Source organism: Hyperolius riggenbachi, chromosome 6, assembly GCF_040937935.1.
Source record: "Hyperolius riggenbachi isolate aHypRig1 chromosome 6, aHypRig1.pri, whole genome shotgun sequence".
Lineage (NCBI taxonomy): Eukaryota > Metazoa > Chordata > Amphibia > Anura > Hyperoliidae > Hyperolius > Hyperolius riggenbachi.
Genome location: NC_090651.1, coordinates 42,229,956 through 42,249,541, shown reverse-complemented (window position 1 = coordinate 42,249,541; position 19,586 = coordinate 42,229,956).

Genomic DNA, 19,586 nt, shown 5'->3' with positions numbered 1-19,586 from the left:
ATTTTGCCAAAGGAAAGAAAGTCGCCTAATAATTATGCACACCTGATATAGGGTGTTGATGTCATTAGACCACACCCCTTCTCATTACAGAGATGCACATCACCTAATATGCTTAATTGGTAGTAGGCTTTCGAGCCTATACAGCTTGGAGTAAGACAACATGCATAAAGAGGATGATGTGGTCAAAATACTCATTTGCCTAATAATTTTGCATTCCCTGTATATACCGTAATAGTGAATAAGGCCCTATATAGGAAATAATTGACAATCTGCATTGGGCGCCCAACTCACCGATTGGGTGCCTGATTCCCCATTAAATTATACATATCATTTTAAATATTTTAATTTTTAAAGACACAGTGTTGGTCCTTTAAATGTCACTGGCCTTTCTTGAGCCTCAGTGACAGTCTTAGTTGGGTCATACTGTCCAAACGCTGCCCCCACCAGTGATGGAGCCCTAAGCAAAAATAAAATGAAGCAAGATTGGAAAGACTGCGTAGTCTGTACAATTTCAGCTGATAATCAGTTTTGGAAATCAATAACTGTCGGCAAATTGAAACAGAAAGATAATTTCAAACAACATTAAATTACAAGAAGACTTGTGTAAGGCTGACATATATTTATCGCGTTTTTTCCTGCTGTTGGCTCAGATTAACATCCACTTAATCTTAGTCTTAATATCCACTTGGCCGCCAGAAGCTGAGCAGCACAAAACTGACTCCCCCTCGTTGTAGATGATCTATATTATAGTCTGATTTACTATATGAGGAGGAACTGATAAGTTCCTGGCTTTGCCCAGAAAGAACAGAGCCAGAGTTGTAAAATAGCACATTTATACAAACATGTTCCCCCTGAGACTGATGCACTCGGTACAGCGTAGTTGCAGCTTTTCTAGACCGTTCAAATAAAAGCCCTCTGGTTGGGCCCCAATAACAGGAGAGACATCAGTATGGGTCCTAAGATGAGGCTGGGACCCGAACAGTTGCAGTTTGGGATCTGCTGCAGCCGGCGTGTGCACCTGTGGGAGAGGGGGGTGGCAGGTGGAGTGTGTGTAGTGTGAAAGCAGACCAGCAGATCATCAGCGCCGCGTTCATAACTAACCTAACTGCACAGCGTTTGAGTCCTCTCCTCTCTGGACTGTCCTGCAGCCCATCAATCATTCTGCTCTACCTTCGTCTGCTCCGGTCTTCTGTATGTCTGGTCTGATTAAAGAGGAGCACCAGCCAATTTTTGTACGTGTGTATGTGTGTGTGCGGTTGGGGGAAGCATGGGGCCCATACATTTCTGATGGTGGCCCTGTGTTTGACAACAGAAATGTCTTCAAAACATTGCCCCTTTCAGGTGTTCCTTCAAGTTCAGGTACAGAGAATAGTCTGATGGGGTCAGGTCAGGTCAGTAGGGGGATATTTACCAATTGGAAGCCCAGGGTGTTCAACTTCGCAACCACAACATTGGACATGTCTGAAGGTGCATTGTCTTGCTAAAAAGAGATCCCCTTGGTCAACTTTCCAAAGTGTTTCATCTTAATTGCCACCTTCAGCTGGTCCAGGAGGTGAGCATAATACTGACCGGTGATACTACAGCCCTGAGGTAGGTAATGCACAAACAAATAACTTGTTTGTCCTTGAAAATGGATGCCATTCCTTTGTCTGTTCAGGATCATAGAGGTGACATTATTATATAGTGATGTGGCTTTCTGGTGGCTGGAATGCTCTGTGACCCCTGCAGGACTTGTATGGTTGTAGGACAGATTTGTTGTAAAGCTAAGATTTAGTGATCATTTATTAAGAAGACTTTACTGTAGAACTAAAGCCAAATAAAGAAAGCAGCCCCGCCCTCAACTTAGTCACAGGAGTAATATTGTTTGAGGCTAGTAAAGACATAAACCTGTAATTTCAGGCTATGGTGAGTTTGACATCAGTTTGTGTCCTAGCTATAGAAGTGAATGGGAACAGGGATCATCCTAAGAGAGTAGATGTCATTATGACTACGGTAAAAGTGGTGTCATCCTGAACCTGAGGGTCATCAAACTGGGCGGCAAATTCACATTTTTTTGTATTGAGTGCAATATAAACATCTGTATTGAATCCTATATAAAAAATTCTAAGTGTAAAAAAAACAAAGCTAAGGACAGCACTACAGCCCATAGCAGCAAACACTGAAGTAAAAAAAAAATTGAAAAAAAAGTAATAATAAAAAAAGTGCTTTTATTTTTATATTGTACACATAGCCGCATGTTGCAAACTGTCCGCAAAAATAGTTAAAGAGAGTCTGAAGCGACTCTGGGCATGTTTGCCCCTGCTAAAACGCTGCTATCTCACGGCAGAACGAGGGGTCTTTACCCCCCAAATCCCCTCCGTGGTGTGCGGGGATTGCTTCCTGTTGAGGCAGGGCTAATGGCCGCAGCCCTGCCTCTCAGCGCGTCTATCAGCGCTGATCCCCGCCTCTCCCCCGCCCCTCTCAGTCTTCTTTCACTGAGAGGGGCGGGGGAGAGGCGGAGCTCCGCCGCTGATAGACACGCATGGAGGCAGAGCTACAGCCGAAAGCTCTGCGTCCAGGAGCAGCAAGATCTACGACCAAGTTGGTCGTGGATTTTGCAGGGGGGGATTTGGGGGGTAAAGACCCCTCGTTCAGCCGTGGGATAGCGGCTTTTTAGCAGGGGCAAACGTGCCCATGTTGATTATAGGGTAAAAAGCATTTTTCAATGTCGCTTCAGAGTCTCTTTAAGTGGTTACAAACTTACAATATAATGAAATGCTTAAAATAAAATTGTACCTCTTTTAGGGCCCTTTTCCACTACGGCGTTTGCGATTGCTGAATCGCAAACCGCTAGTGATTTTCCAAATCGCTATGGTTTGCTTTTAACATAGGTAACTCGGTAGGTCATTTCCACTACCGCGATTAGTTTTTTACCTAATCGCGATCGCACGGCGGAACGATTATTGCCGCAATTTTGGTGTGCATAGCAAAATCGCGATCAGAAACGACGCGCGAATCACAATCGCTGAATCGCAATCGCGTGTTCAGCGCGAACGCTAGCGATTGCTAGTGGAAAAGGAGCCTAAGTGTACAAAAATATTTTGTAAATTAGACGCTGGGGAGGTTAATGGGTATGGTGTCATCTACCTGTCACTTTACTCCTCCATATCCAGAAAGGGAACTGGGCAAAAAAGTAGAATACTCCCAGTCACATGGCACAAAAATGTACTTGCTAATGTTTCACATCATTTACAAGCTGCTACCGTAGCAACACTTGCTTTATGTAATCACGCCAATTGCTCAACATGCCCTACCTTTTCAGCATAAGTAACAGTACTTTACCAGACTTTTGTGCAAATGCCCCATTGGAAACTGTGCCTTTCTATGGCTATGACTGCAGTTACACTTTAATGCACACATTTGGCCTCAGTTCTGTGTCTTGTAGTGTATTAGTATATCACTCAGGGTTGCTCGTAAACTACGCCAGTGCGAATCTACGCGTCGTAGTCCGCAACTACGCATCGTAGTTAGTAGGCGAGGTTTAAAAACTATGCTTACGTATTACCGCGTAGTCGTAGTACCGCTATTCGAAGCTTCGCCCGCTACGCATAGTTGACGTATGTATTGCAAAGTCAACTACGCGTACGGTAACTGCGTCTATACGGATCATTGTTTGTAATTGCGCATGCGCAGAAATATTATTGCCCTTCTATACGTATACAATTCCGCATTGGAAGGTGGAATGTACGCATATATTAGCTCACGCATGTGCATATTTAGCGGATTAATGCGGAAATTCTTCCGCATAAGGGCATACACTACGCTTCGCACTACGCGAAGCTTACGTATTTTAATGCGTAGTCTACGAAATGCAAACGTAGTGTATGTTTTGATTTCGAAACCGTAGATTGCGAAGCGTAATTGTGTAGAACTACGCGTAGTTCCAGCATAGCGAAGTTGGCTGACTACGACCATCCCTGATATCACTGGGTTTGTTTGATCTGCTCTCCAATGAGTCATTAAATTGTTTGTTTTCCCTTTTTTAGCCCACATCTGTTTACCGATGTCTGCGCTGTTATAACAGTAACATAAATGAACGTTAGTGTCTGAGCAAAGGCCAGATTTTTAATCTCAGCTGCCAGCATCGCTGATAGAGAGAGAAGACCGCGGCGTATTATTTTTATGAATCGCTTGATACGATGAAGATTTATTTTACACGTAATCCCTGCTGGCAAGAGGCTCTGCACTACTCCACGTCTCATCGGACTGTGATAACGGCGAGAGACAGAAGGCTGAAGGTTTCTGCCATAAATGGAGACCGCAGTACACATCTGTTTGTTGTTCGCTTATGGAGCATTCCTTATGACCAAGTATGGCGCAATTCTCCAAAATATATTTCTATATGGATTGCCATGCCTGCTGGGCGATAAATGACTGTAACAAAAGGATTTATACGATTTAAAACTATCTGAAAAAAAATGTTTTGTGTTCTAACCGCATTACGCTTAACTGTGAAAATTTTTAAAGGACATCTGAGGTGAAAAGAAACTCATGAGATAAACATTGGTATCTATCCTCCTCTTAAAAATTACTCCCCCCTAAAAAATTTTCCCCCTTAGATATCGCACAGTTTTATTTTATTTTTAAATCTACTTTTTTCGTTTTTACTGTTTCAGTGTCTCTACTCAAAGACACATGCATTCAACTACGCAGAGCTAAAATCTATGAACTATTGACCCTTTTTATCTCTTCCCTGCTTTCAAGAGGCATTTTCCAGCAGGATAGTGTTTCATGACTGTAATTCCTTATCAGTGAGGGTTACGCGATAGTCTGACCTGGCCCCGACCCAGACAGAAACTGTCACTTGCATACCGAATTTTTAACTCTTTTAGATAGAAAAGAAGAAAAGGAACGCAGCATACTTATATGTGGGCTTGGCACTGTACATACATAAAAGTCGCAACGCAAAATTACAACGCAACGCACCAAAAAAGTAATGCAACTTAACAATGCATTACCGTCACATACAGTAGAGTATACAGGCAATGAAAAGTATGCTTCGAAGTTATTACTGAGCATGTGCAAACAGTCTAACATAGCTAATAACGTGTATAACGCACAGCATGCAGTACTTTCACTTAACGTGCAGCGTTAGAAACCAACGCAACGTGTGCACTGTGAACGGTGCATTGACTTTTCATTGCAGTGCGCTATTTTGCTTTAAATTGTAAATTTAGCCTAATTTTATCCCTGTGTGAAAGCTTTGCTCGTACACCTGGTCTGATCTTAGCTCTTTGCACATCCATACCTAATCATGTTAAAGTGAACCTCCAGACTAAAAATCTACTCAGCAGCACTGAAAAGGCTTGGCGTTTCTTTAACAGTTTCACAGCATCAGAACTATTTTTTCTTACCCAAGCCTCATTTTTAGCTGCACAGAAGAAAACTGCCCGGGTATTTTTCCCCTGATGCTGAGCAAAGCATGATAGGATTTCTGGTGTTGTTGTTCTCGTTCTGCTGTTTTGGTGCACATTTTTTTTTTAAATTTTGAATTTAAGATTTGAAGCCTAGTGTGTGCAGCTGGGCGGGGTGATCAGGACACAGGACAGTTGGAACTGTGTCTACTGCTCTTTGTCACCTCCTTTCAACCAAAAAGATGGCTGTCCTCATGAAATCACAAACATTTTCCTGTTCTTTTAAAACAGGATGGGTATGAGATTATATTACCTATCTATTTTAATTAACATAACTAATGTAACTTAATGACGGTATGTTTGTTTAGGCTGCAGTTCCCCTTTAAGGTGACCATACATCCAGTGATTTTGTAGGCCAATCAGAACGGTGGAAAAACGGTGCTGCAACATGTCTGTCTGATGGATACTTCAATACAGAGGTGTAGCAATAGCCTTAGCAGGCATAGCGGGTGCTATGGGGGCCTAGAGCATAGGAGGTCCAGGTGGTACTTCATGTATTCACCATTAACTTTCTGGTGTTCCTCTACCCTAAGACGTTGTCTCAGTGCCCATGGACTGTATGCAGTGAAGATTGGGCAATTTACACTCTCATGCAATCAACTCATATCCATAAAATAGGGGCAGATGGCATTGCTCAAGAGTGCCTACATCTGACGGCTACATGAAAGTTGTGCTATGGGGCCCCATGATCTCAAGCTGTGCTACTGCTTCAATAGATTTTGGGCCATTTGTGTAGAGAGATCTGTCTCATGGTCGATCTGCCCATACATGGCCTGATGTACGGGCAACTTTAGTTTCCTCCTGCTCCGTGGGCTTAGGCAGCAGAGAACGATGATCAGACCTGACTTGCAAATCACAGATAAAGGAGTAAAGTTTCACAGAGAAGTACTCTGTAATAAAGCGAGCATGAATTAGCGTCATGAGGAAAAAATGGGCGCCGGGTGAAGTCAATATAAATCTTAACGATTAATACCATTGTGAATTGGGCACTAAATGAAAACGAAAAACTATTTACAGTGGTAATGACGATAGTAGAACATCGGTAATTGTTACCAATAATTTACTAAAACTAAACCTAACCCTACTCTCACAGAGAACCCTCCCCCTCCGATGCCTGACCCTACATCCCCCCTTCCTGACACCTAACCCTAAAGCCCTCCTCCTGATGCCTAACCCTAAAAACCCCCTCCTGATGCCTAACCCTAAATCCTCCCTTCCTGAACCCTAACCATAGAAACCCCTCCTGACACCTAACCCTAGAAACCCCCTCCTGATGCCTAACCCTAAATCCTCCCTTCCTGAACCCTAACCCTAAAAACCCCTCCTGACACCTAACCCTAAATCCCACCTTCCTGACCCCTAACTTTAAAACCCCCCTCCTAGCGCTTAACGCTAAATCCCCTCTTCTTGACACCCAACCCTAAAATCCCCCTCTTGATGCCTAACCTTAAATCCCCCCTTCCTGACCTCTAACCATAAGATTCCGCATGCAATTGCCTAATCCTAAAACTAACCCTAACCCCCCCTGACGCCTAACCCTAAAAAAAAAAACCTCCTGTCGCCTAACCTTAAAACCACCCTTCCTGATGCCTAACCCTAAACCCCCCTCCTGACGCCTAACCCTAAAAAAACCCCTCCTAACGCCTAACCTTAAAACCACCCTTCCTGACCATATAATTTTCAAAGCCATACATTTCAAAACTATAATTTCCATAAATGAAACATTTGTAAATACAAAAGACAAAAAATGTCAAAAACGATCATGTTCTAACATTTTAAAGAACAAAAATTGCATCCTGTTTTTTATCATCCTACAAGTTCCAAAAGCTATTCTAATGTGTTCTGGCTTACTGCAGCACTTTGTACTATCACAGTCTCTGTAATAAATCAATGTATCTTTCCCTTGTCAGACTTGTTAGCCTGTGTCTGGAAGGCTGCCAAGTTCTTCAGTGTTGTGGTTCTGCTATGCACTCCCCCCTCAGGGGGGAAAGAAACACACAAATGATCTCTTGAGATTCAAAAGGAAGGCTGTATACAGCCTGCTTGTGTATGGATGTATTTTCTATGTGTGGACATACTGTACATCAACCTACTTCCTGTTTTGGTGGCCATTTTGTTTGTTTATAAACAAACTTTTTAAAACTGTTTTTAACCACTTTTAATGCGGCGGGGAGCGGCGAAATTGTGACAGAGGGGAATAGGAGATGTCCCCTAACGCACTAGTATGTTTACTTTTGTGCGATTTTAACAATACAGATTCTCTTTAAAGAGGAAAAAAGTTTGTTTGACGGGCCCGGTGCCCCGTTATTTCTGGTGGCACCCGCTATTTCTGCTTTGGGCCACCAATAGCCGATGTTTGCATTAGCGCCTATGGGGCACCCAAATTGTCAATTAGCTGCAGGCACCCAAATTTTCTGTTTCTATAATAAAGGTTGTAAGAAACACAAATAACATTTCAATTTCACTTTTCTCCTGGTGGACTCAAAGCACTTGAACTGCAGCCACTAGAGTGCCCTCTATAGGCAGTAGCAGTCAGGGGCATAACTAGAAATCATTGGGCCCCCTGCGTAACTTTGAATGGGGCCCCCTCCCGGATGTGGCTTGGCGCTGTACAGAAGAACTTGCTGCACACTGACTAGGGACTGTCTACAAATCTTTGTGTACAAAATTTTGTATGTTTCGTTATCAGTGACTGAGCAGTTGCGGTCAATAGAACAATTGTGTCGAGAATAGAAAGCTTTTTCTCTCCGTGCCCAGACTCCTCAAGCATCACTACAGGATACAGCACTTGGGGAGGGGTAGAGAGGTTGGGGGCTGGGTGCTGTACACAAGAGCCTGCTGAACACTGAATAGGGACTGTCTACAAATCTTTGTCTTTTTGTATGATTCATTATCAGTGGCTGAGCAGATGCAGTCATTAGAACAATAGTGCAGAGAGCAGAAAGATTTTTCTTTCCTTGCTCTTAGCTGTCAATCTTTCAGGACTGGTCCCCCCTGCGGCTGCATCCCTTGCAGGTTCTATTTTTACGCCTCTGGTAGCAGTGTTAGGGAGCCTCGCCCAAGGACTCCTTACTGAATAGGTGCTGGCTTACTGAACAGGAAGAGCCGATGTTTGAACCCTGTGTAATGCTACGTACACACATGCGACAACGATCGTTTGTTGAGAACGACGAACGAACTTTTAATTGATGAAAGAACGACCTAAGTAAAGTTAGTATTAAAAGGTGTGTAACGATCTGATCGTTAGAACGAACGTTACATCACGTAAAGCAACTATTGCGCCTGCGCATAAAAATGAGAAGTTTCACGGAGAAATTGTGAAATGCGCATGTCAAGCCTAGTACGAACGACCGTTTCCAACGATGTACTACTTTTGCAAACGATCGTCGTTGGTTAAAATCCGCTAAGACAGAACTTTCTTTTGTAGCGATTTGCCTTAATAGTCGGTGGTTCGTTTTTTGTAACGATCGTCGTTGGTAAAGATCGGGGAACGATCGTTACAAACGACTATAGTCGCATGTGTGTACGCACCTTTAGAGACAGAGCCCTTAACCATTACACTTTCCAGTCACTAATCCTTAAAGAAGGTAGAATGCACTGGAGGCTTTCCATATCTTGTGACATGCAGGAATGTCTTGTGACATCCAGTCATATGAAGGTGTGAAGCTGCCTAGCACCCGGCTGCAGTGAACAGACAAGAGCGTGGACCCCACCTGCCGCTGGAAGAAGGTAATGTACTGTGCTCTTTGTGCTTCTCTACATTTTGACAAATACTACAGGACGGCATAGTTGGAGGCCCTAGGACCAGCAGGAGAAGACTTGGACCCAGTTGTGGGAATCATGGGTCTATTGTTACACCCTTGGTTGAACTTTAAAGAGACACTTAAGCCAGAAAAAAAAATGAGTTTTACTCACCTGGGGCTTCTACCAGCCCCCTGCAGCAGTCCTGTGCCCTCGCAGCCACTCACTAATCCTCTGGTCCCCCGCTGCCAGCTAGTTTCGTTTTTGCTGAAAGGCCCGTCAGGACTGGCCACGCGTAGCTTTTTCTGCATTCCCGACTGTAATTAGTGCTATTGCGAGCCGCAACGCGTACAAAAATACGCGTTGCCGCATATCTATGCGTTCGTAATGCGGCAATGCGTATTTTTGTATGCAATAGCGCTAATTACAGTCGGGAATGCGGAAAAAGCTATGCGTGGCCAGTCCTGACGGGCCTTTCAGGCAAAAACGAAACTAGCTGGCAGCGGGGGACCAGAAGATTAGTGAGTGACTGCGAGGGCACAGGACTGCTGCAGGGGGCTGGTAGAAGCCCCAGGTGAGTAAAACTCATTTTTTTTTCTGGCTTAAGGTTCACTTTAAAGAGACACTGAAGCGAAAAACAAAATTATGATGTAATGATTTATATGTGAAATACAGCTAATAAATAAAACATTAGGAGCAGAGACATAACTCTAATATTGTTTCCAGTACAGGAAGATTAAGAAACTCCAGTTGTTATCTATGCAAAAGAGCCATTGAGCTCCACGACTTTCAAAGTCGCAGAGAGCTCTGTCTTCTGAAGCTTATCTCAAGTGTCAGTCACTGTATTTTCTTTTTTTCTGCAGAGAAGGGTTCAAAAGTTCACTGGCCTGCTCTGTAAAATCATTTAGAATGCTGAGTAGTGTGTAAACTGCAAATATTAGAGAATGATGCAATGTTATAAAAAAAAACCTATTTAACTGAAAATAAAAGTATGAGAATATTTTCTTTGCTACTAATGTTCTAGTAATTATCCGTACTACGCAACCAATTCATTATATCATATTTTTTTTTGCTTCAGTATCTCTTTAAAGATACCCAAATAAGGGCATCTGAAATTACATTTTTGTGGCCTCTATGTACGGAAATCGCTGTCAGACACTATTGACGGAGAATAGATTTGCATGTTTTCCCGACGGTTCTGTTTCTTTTTTTAGGGAGTAACTATTTAGATTTTGTGATACCGGGAATAGTTTGGGAAGTCCCGGATCCTCTGTGTGATGGTAAATTTTGCTAGAATAAACTGTCAGGCTTCCACCTCTTCACTCACCCAAATTGCAACCTGGCGAGATTGACATGATCTTTCATTTTTTAGAGGAAATAGTGTGTTGGAATTACACACAATTCCTGGATCACTGCACAGAGTGGAAGATGCTGCCAATGTTTGGCTGACAGAGTGTGGCCTTTATTCCATGCCAGGCTTAGCTCTGCATTCCCCGGGAGAGTGAGGAGAGACTTATAGACTCCGACCATCAGTGATGGCACGTGAGAGTAGCACTATTTCTGCATGAGTGTAGGAGGTGAAACAAGTGTTTGATCCTGACTTTTAGCTACCAGTAAAATCCCTTACTCAGGCCTGGAACCCACTGAAATCCGCAAACGCAAAACGCAACCGCTAGCGTTTTGCCTGAGAGGTTTGCAAGTGGATTCATGCGAGTTTTCGGTCGCGTTTTGCAACAGTGTATTTTTTTCCTCAGCGGTTGTGTAGCGTTTTGCGTTTCGCGTTTTTATCCTGATTGGTCCTGTGAATTATTTTTCATTTTGTTACAGTGTGCTGAACCGCAAAACGCTAGCAAAACCGCTCAGTTTAGGTTTTGCTGAGCGTTTCCGCTAGCGTTTCAATACTTTACATTGAAGCGCTAACGCTCCCAAAATGCTGCAGGTCCTGCGTTGGTGTTTCTGGGAAACGCAAACGCTCTTGTGGAAGTTGCCCCATCCATTAACATCAGCTGAGCGTTTTGGCAAAACGCTAGCGTATCGCAGCGCTACCAAAATGCTCAAAAAAACGCTCTTGTGGGTTCCAGCCCTCATAGTTGCTCAATTCACCCTAGTAATTGCCTTTAGTGATAAGATGACAGGACTAAATGTATACAAACAGTATTTTGCGTACTTTATGAGATACTAGGAGGGTGAACAAAAGTTTTGAACTTTTACAAAGGGGAATATAAAATGATTTGGTTCATATTTATTATATAGACGTATTAAATTTAGTACCGAAAAACAGATGTTTTAAATTTAAAGCAAACCTCTAAAACCTATATAGTAGTTGGAAACAAACATAGTGTGATTCTGTAAGGTTTGTTTGTTTCTGTTTTTTACATATGTCTATATCGGGAGTGTAAAGGCACAGAGAATTGGAAGATTGGTGGATTTATTGAGAGCGCAGTGTCCGTGGATATATCAGACTGGTACACTTGTATTTTGGTGAAAAAGGACTGCGGGGTAACGTTGGGGTTATACATATTCTCTGCACTATTTGCTGTTTTTTACAGGTGGGACTGCATACAGGTGCTCAGGCGTCGGGGGGATGCTAAAATTTGGGTTGTGAGCATACACTACACTATTGAGCGCACTTTCACTGGGAATTATTGCTTCACCAACTTGTCCAGGACTCTATCAACCGGTAGTCTGAAGCAACTGGCAGGGCATGGGCCCGAGCCATGGGGGTGTGCCTCTCTAATCATGCAGAGCAGCGCGCACCGGGAACTACTAACGTTGTACCTCGTATTTACTATGCTGAAAGATACCCCAATGTGTCACCTAACCGCATTGGGCACCTTACGGAGTGGATGCAGCAGAGCAGCTGGAAGCTTCAGGAAGTGAAGAGGACTGGTGCCCAGAGCTTTTGTAAGTTGCTTTTGCTGCACGCTGTCCTGCACTTGATCTGTGAGGGGAGGTAAATGTTAAACTTACTGTAGGCCCCGGTTGTTTGACTTTTCAAGCAACAGGAACATTGACGTAACTACAATTCATGGGGCCCCCGGGAAACATTGATGGCCCCCGTCACCATGTTCATACCCTTTCCCTTGCCTTCCCTTGGTGCCTTTCACGGCCTTGGGGCCCATCTCTGAAGGTCATAAAACAAGTGTGGTCATCATGATCTCCACTCCCATAACAAGTGTAGCCACAAAACTCATCTGAAGTATAGTCCCCTGCATCGAAGGAAGGCAAGGTTAGTAGTTGGGGGCCCCCCAGCTGCTCCCATGTAAGTACGGCCCTGAACCGGAAGGGACACATATACTGCATTTGGCAATCCACCGCCTGTGCCAAATATGGGGACTTTACTGTCCATTCCAGGTTTGTGGGTCACTTATGTTCTCTAGCTCAGGAGAACATTAGTAAATGAAATCCATCTTATGAATACAGCTTTAGAGAAGGAGGAATGAATCCAAACGTTTTGCTTTTATTTAGTCTTTTCTTTATTTGGGCTGTTTATCAACAATAACAGTTCAGAAATACTAAAGACGCATTTTTCAAGGCTGAACGCAAGTGCCAAAAATACCCCATAAACATATGGCAGCATTGAAGGTGGACTCTTTCCTAGCGTAACAATCCATCTGTTTCACAATGCAAACGTTTATGGAATAATATTTTAGTCTGGCTGGGCTGACAATCACGTTCCCCGGAGAGACGAAAGTTACTTTACATTCGAGAAGTTTTATTTTGCTCCACTCAGCCTTGAAGAGACCGTAAAGTGTTCTTTAAAAGCGTAACTGTCGGGCATAATATCAATTCTTTATTTTTATCTGGTAAACAAGTAATAAGGATGCTAACCAGGAAATCCAAAAGTTAAAATCCATATTACTTTTCTTCTCCATAAAATATCATTCCCCAGTTTCCCTGGCTCTTATTTGGTACATCTGCCACACAAAGGAAGTTGCAGGGCATGCTGGGTTTTCTTTTTTTCTTCTTTACTTTCAGACATAACTAATGCAGCCTGATTGGCTGAAGCCTCTTTCTCTCCTGTTATCCCCTCCCACTCCTCTGTTCCTCTCTGATTGGGCAATATTTCTCATGTTGAGACACATGTTATGTAACTAGAGCAAGTATTTATCTACTTATATGTGTGTTTTTTTCCTGAGATAGTATGGCTGACAGCTTCACTTTAAAGTGAAACAGAAGTGGCTCGTATAATCATGGGGTGAATGTGCGAATGTAGCCTGAGTTTTTTTCTTTATTTAATTGTACAGGTGTCCATACATCAGTCAACGTATGGGCAGATCGACCAAGAGACAGATCTGTCTCAGATCGGAGAGAGGTCTGTTGCCTGCCCATACACAGGCTGATTCCTGATTATTTTCAGCATGAAATCTTGCGGGAATTGGCCTAGTGATGCCATCTCGTTAAGCACAGACATGGGGGTTCACATTTTACACTAGAGGGGACAGCGTCGGTGGTTCCATCCAGGGGCGTACATAGAAATACCCGGGCCCCCCTGCAAAAAAAAAAATCCAGTGAAAATAATGTAATAAAAAAAGTGCTTAATTTTTACAATAATTATGTATAAATGATTTAGTCAGTGTTTGCCCATTGTAAAATCTTTTAAATCCCTGATTTACATTCTGACATTTATTACATGGTGACATTTTTACTGTTGGCAGGTGATGTAGCTGCTGCATGCTTTTTTGGCAGTTGGAAACAGCTGTAAACAGCTTTTTCCCATAATGCAACAAGGTTCACAGACAGGAAACTGCCAGGAGTACCACGGTCCTCAGAGTTTCCTGTGGGAGGGGTTTCACCACAATATCAGTCATACAGCGCCCCCTGATGTTCTGTTTGTGAAAAGGAATAGATTTCTCATGTAAAAGGGGGTATCAGCTACTGATTGGGATAAAGTTCGATTCTTGGTCGGAGTTTCTCTTTAAAGAGACTCCGTAACAAAAATTGCATCCTGTTTTTTATCATCCTACAAGTTCCAAAAGCTATTCTAATGTGTTCTGGCTTACTGCAGCACGTTCTACTATCACCATCTCTGTAATAAATCAACTTATCTCTCTCTTGTCAGACTTGTCAGCCTGTGTCTGGAAGGCTGCCAAGTTCTTCAGTGTTGTGGTTCTTTGATGCATCTCCCCCCTCCAGGCCCCTCTCTGCACACTGCTGTGTGTTATTTAGATTAGTGCAGCTTCTCTCTGCTCTATTATCTTTTACAAGCTGGATGAATCCTCCTCTGAGCTGGCTGGGCTTTCGCATACTGAGGAATTACATACAGGCAGAGCTGTCTGCAATCTGCAGGAAGAAACAGCCTGACACTTCAGTGGAAGATAGCTGCAGGGGGAAAGAAACACACAAATGATCTCTTGAGATTCAAAAGGAAGGGTGTATACAGCCTGCTTGTGTATGAATGTATTTTCTATGTGTGGACATATTGTACATCAACCTACTTCCTGTTTTGGTGGCCATTTTGTTTGTTTATAAACAAACTTTTTAAAACTGTTTTTAAACACTTTTAATGCAGCGAGGAGCGGCGAAATTGTGACAGAGGGTAATAGGAGATGTCCCCTAACGCACTGGTATGTTTACTTTTGTGCGATTTTTAACAATACAGATTCTTTTTAAGGGTTAATAATCCGATGATATAAATCACAGTCCCTCTGTGACTGCAATGCCGATTCTCACTTACAATGAATCAGAGGTCATAAAACTTCTGTGTGACTGAGATAAACACTTCAGATAGCAAGATAGATGTAAAATGTTCAATACATCATTATCATGGGCGTAATTATAGGGAAGCAGCTCCCATGTTGGGCGGGGCAGACTTCCTACTTCCACCTCCACTAGTGCCCCCTCCCACACTTCCATCGTCTCTCTGACACTCCAGCAGGCGCAAATACAGTTCATTGCCTGTGCAGTAACATTGAGGAGCTTGTGCACAGCTTTTTCCTCTGTGCATGAGTGGCTCTGTACACGGATGGGAGAGTGGCCACGAAGAGGAAGGAGGTGGAGGAGGATCAGAGAAGCCTCTGTATTATCCAGAGGCTACCTTCTACTTAGGCAAGTATCTATCTTTTCTTTTATTTCCCCACACATGTTTGCTTTAATGCGTTTACATTTGGGAGGACTTCATTGGAGGTGGCGTCACAAAGCTGATTCAAGAGAGATATTTTATTGAAATCAATCGTGAATCAGCCTGCTGTGTATGGGCAGCCAACAGATCTATCTCGTGGTGTATCTGCCAATACATCGCTAGATCTTGGTTGTATAATCTGTTGCTTGGGTCTGTTATCTGTTACTTGGTCTGTTATCTCTTACTTGGGTCTGTTATCTGTTGCTTGGATCTGTTATCTCTTACTTGGGTCTGTTATCTGTAATGGTGGCCATACACTTCTTGATTTGCAGCAGATTCGACCATCAGATAGATTTCTGTCAGATGCCTGACAAGTCGAATTTGACAGGGATCTAGGGATCTATCTGATGTGTGCCACACACTAGGAAGTTATTTCCAATAGATTTTAGTATGAAATCTATTGAGAAATCTATTGAAAATCGATCTACATGCATTATTGGACCATTAGATCCAATGCAACTCTATGGGCTATGATTTGCTGCAGATCGACCTACATTTTCCACCCTGTCAGATTGATCGAAATGGACTGCAAATCGATTTCCGACCGATCGATCGATGGCTGAAATCGACCAGTGTATGGGCCCCTTTACTTGGGTCTGTTATCTGTTACTTGGGTCTGTTATCTGTTACTTGGGTCTGTTATCTCTTACGTGGGTCTGTTGTCTGTTACTTGGGCTTGCAATGTCTTACTTAGATCTGTTATCTGTTACTTGCGTTTGTTATCTGTTACTTGGGTTTGTTATCTGTTACTTGGGTCTGTTGTCTGTTACTTGGGTCTGTTATCTGTTACTTGGGTCTGTTATCTGTTACTTGGGTCTGTTGTCTGTTACTTGGGTCTGTTATCTGTTACTTCGGTCTGTTGTCTGTTACTTGGGCTTGTTAAGTCTTACTTAGATCTGTTATCTGTTACTTGCGTTTGTTATCTGTTACTTGGGCTTGTTATCTGTTACTTGGGTCTGTTATCTGTTACTTGGGTCTGTTGTCTGTTACTTGGGTCTGTTATCTGTTACTTGGGTCTGTTATCTGTTACTTGGGTCTGTTGTCTGTTACTTGGGTCTGTTATCTCTTACGTGGGTCTGTTGTCTGTTACTTGGGCTTGTAATGTCTTACTTAGATCTGTTATCTGTTACTTGCGTTTGTTATCTGTTACTTGGGTTTGTTATCTGTTACTTGGGTCTGTTGTCTGTTACTTGGGTCTGTTATCTGTTACTTGGGTCTGTTATCTGTTACTTGGGTCTGTTATCTGTTACTTGGGTCTGTTATCTGTTACTTCGGTCTGTTGTCTGTTACTTGGGCTTGTTAAGTCTTACTTAGATCTGTTATCTGTTACTTGCGTTTGTTATCTGTTACTTGGGCTTGTTATCTGTTACGTGGGTCTGTTATCTGTTACTTGGGTCTGTTGTCTGTTACTTGGGTCTGTTATCTGTTACTTGGGTCTGTTATCTGTTACTTGGGTCTGTTGTCTGTTACTTGGGTCTGTTATCTGTTACTTGGGTCTGTTATCTGTTACTTGGGTCTGTTGTCTGTTACTTGGGTCTGTTATCTGTTACTTGGGTCTGTTATCTGTTACTTGGGCTTGTTATGTCTTACTTAGATCTGTTATCTGTTACTTGCGTTTGTTATCTGTTACTTGCGTTTGTTATCTGTTACTTGGGTCTGTTATCTGTTACTTGGGTCTGTTATCTCTTACGTGGGTCTGTTATCTGTTAAGGCACGTACACACACCGGATTCCTGCAAACTACGGGTTGTCAGACCCGCAGCGGGGCGGCCGTTCTTCCGACAGTTTGCCGGCAGGCTGATAAGGCTGTTTTTGACAGAGCGGATGTATCAAAACCAGCCTTATCAGCCTGCCGACAGACTGCACACACTGGCAAACTGTCGGTAGAACGGCCGCCCCGCGGGCGGGTCTGACGACCCGTCATTTGCAGGAATCCGGCGTGGGTATGCGTCTTGGGTCAGTTATCTCTTTCCTTGGTCTGTTATCTGTTACTTGGGTCTGTTATCTGCTACTTGGGTCTGTTATCTCTTACTTGGGTCTGTTATCTCTTAAGGTACGTACACACATCAGATTTTTCAGAACGACTTGTTGTTCAAACCGGTTGTTTTAACGACAGGTGGACGTGTATACATTAGAATGTTTGACTGATAGCAGCAGTTTCGACTGTTCCATTAGACAAATCCGTGGACTGTCATTCAAACGACAGTTAGGTCTGTACATGAGTACAAACGACTTGTTGTTTTGAAAGTCTATTAGTTTGACACTAATAGACATTCAAACAACAAGTCTTTTGATCAGTCATTTGTCCTGGTCTATTGTTTTATCCAGGCCAATAATCAGTCAAACGGCATGTAAACTAGCTGTAATTAGCATTTCAAATATTGTACAAGGCGTCTGAATGACTTTTTGTTTGAATGACAAGTTGTTCAAACGTCTGGTTTGAACGACAATTGGGCATAAGATCAGACGTGTGTATGCACCTTAACATGGGTCTGTTATATTTTACTTAGGATTCTTTCACAGTACATAACGCTCGCTTACATAACATCGTAATTACCTATGACCATAATTGCGTAATTAGCAGATTATGATAATCACTACAAGTAACTTCAGGGTCCTTTTCCTCTTATTCAAGAAGAACCAGAAGTGTTGTTTATTACCTGGAGGAGGGCTTACATTCTCTGTGGATTTTGCTTAGTCCTGTTGCACAGTGAAGTGTATGATTCCATATTCTCAGGTGATGGAGATTTCTGCGGTTTACTAGGAAAGCCAGGATGATTGACTGAGCGATGCTGGAAGCTATGGAGTGCCTGCTTCCTCCATCCAGCGGAGTGTATAACAACTCCCATAAGCCTGAACAGCTGGAAACAGACACACAGCTTGTTATGGAAGGTAAGCAGAGATGACTATCTTACTTATATCATCTAATAAAGATTTACAATGCAGATTTTATTCCGGGATTTCAAGGAGGAAAGTGGGAAACAATAGTTCAGAAGTTTGGATTTTTATCTGAATTTTACTGGAAGCAAATAAATGCAGGCTGTTAAACAAAACTAAGAATGACATGGCAGGCGTGGAAAAATAACATCCGGGATGGCAAAGTGATAATGCAGAAATAATGTCACATAAGGAAAGCACAAAGGAGAACAGCGCTATACAAGAAAAAAATGTCCACTGCAGTTCTGCCCTTTGCACTATGGCGTCCCTTTTACGCTTATGGTCACTACAATAATCAATTTATTTAGGACAGAAAAATCTCCACCTCATCCAGACACTCGACAAAAGAGTTCAAAAGTGGCATTTACCCTAGCATTCTATGTGGACAGGCTCCCTGGGAAAAAAGGGCACGGCAGTAGACTTACATGTGAACCATTTTATCTTATTTGGATGACTATAGTCATCCATATAGAAGACGCACTAGTCTATCTGGATGCGTAAGCATACCCAGTGTTGCTGCAGTGAGAGCGCCACCATGTAACCTTTACATGGTGGCGATTGGTGAAGGGGAACATGCGTTCCCCGAGCCAACCGTAACGCCTATGAATTAATAAATATGCTTTGAATAACGAGGCATGTTTATTCATAAAAGTTAAAGTAGAAAGTGTAGAAAAAAAAGATTGAACACTTCCTGGTAACTTCCAGGATAGAGTATAGCGCCATCTAGGAGGCAAAAGTAAAATGAAAGTAAAAAAATAAATAAAATAAACAAATAAATGTAATATCTATTAAAGCCGTATTACCCCCCCCCCCCCCTCCCCCAGGTATGTATATATTTTTTTATATTGATTGATCTCAAGTTTACTTTAATGTGAAAACACAGTTTGCATAGCGAATGGCCCTTTGTAACGATAATAGCCGTGGGCAGATAGGTTTACACAGGGGGTTTAAGGTTAGGCGTAGGGTTGGGTAGGTTTTTTTTAAAACCCTCATACTTTTTTGAAGAAATTCAAAAGAAAAATGTTTTTTAAACATAGGAAAATGTCATTTTCCTGAGCTTAAAACCATTTTTCTTTTAAATTTTTAAAAATGATTTTTGTCAAAAAGAGCCACAAGCAACACCCTTCCTTCTAGAAGTCACCAAGAGGGCTGGTCTGTTAAGGGGGATGACTATGAGGGGGCCTGCCTCCAAGACAGAAGCCGTAGTGTCATAGCTCCCAACTGTCCCTTTTTTGGAGTTACAGTTCCTCTTTGGGAGCCCTGTCCCTCTGTCCCCCTTTCCTCCTCATTTGTCCCTCTTTCAGGACTTTGTCCCTCTTTCTATATAAGTATACA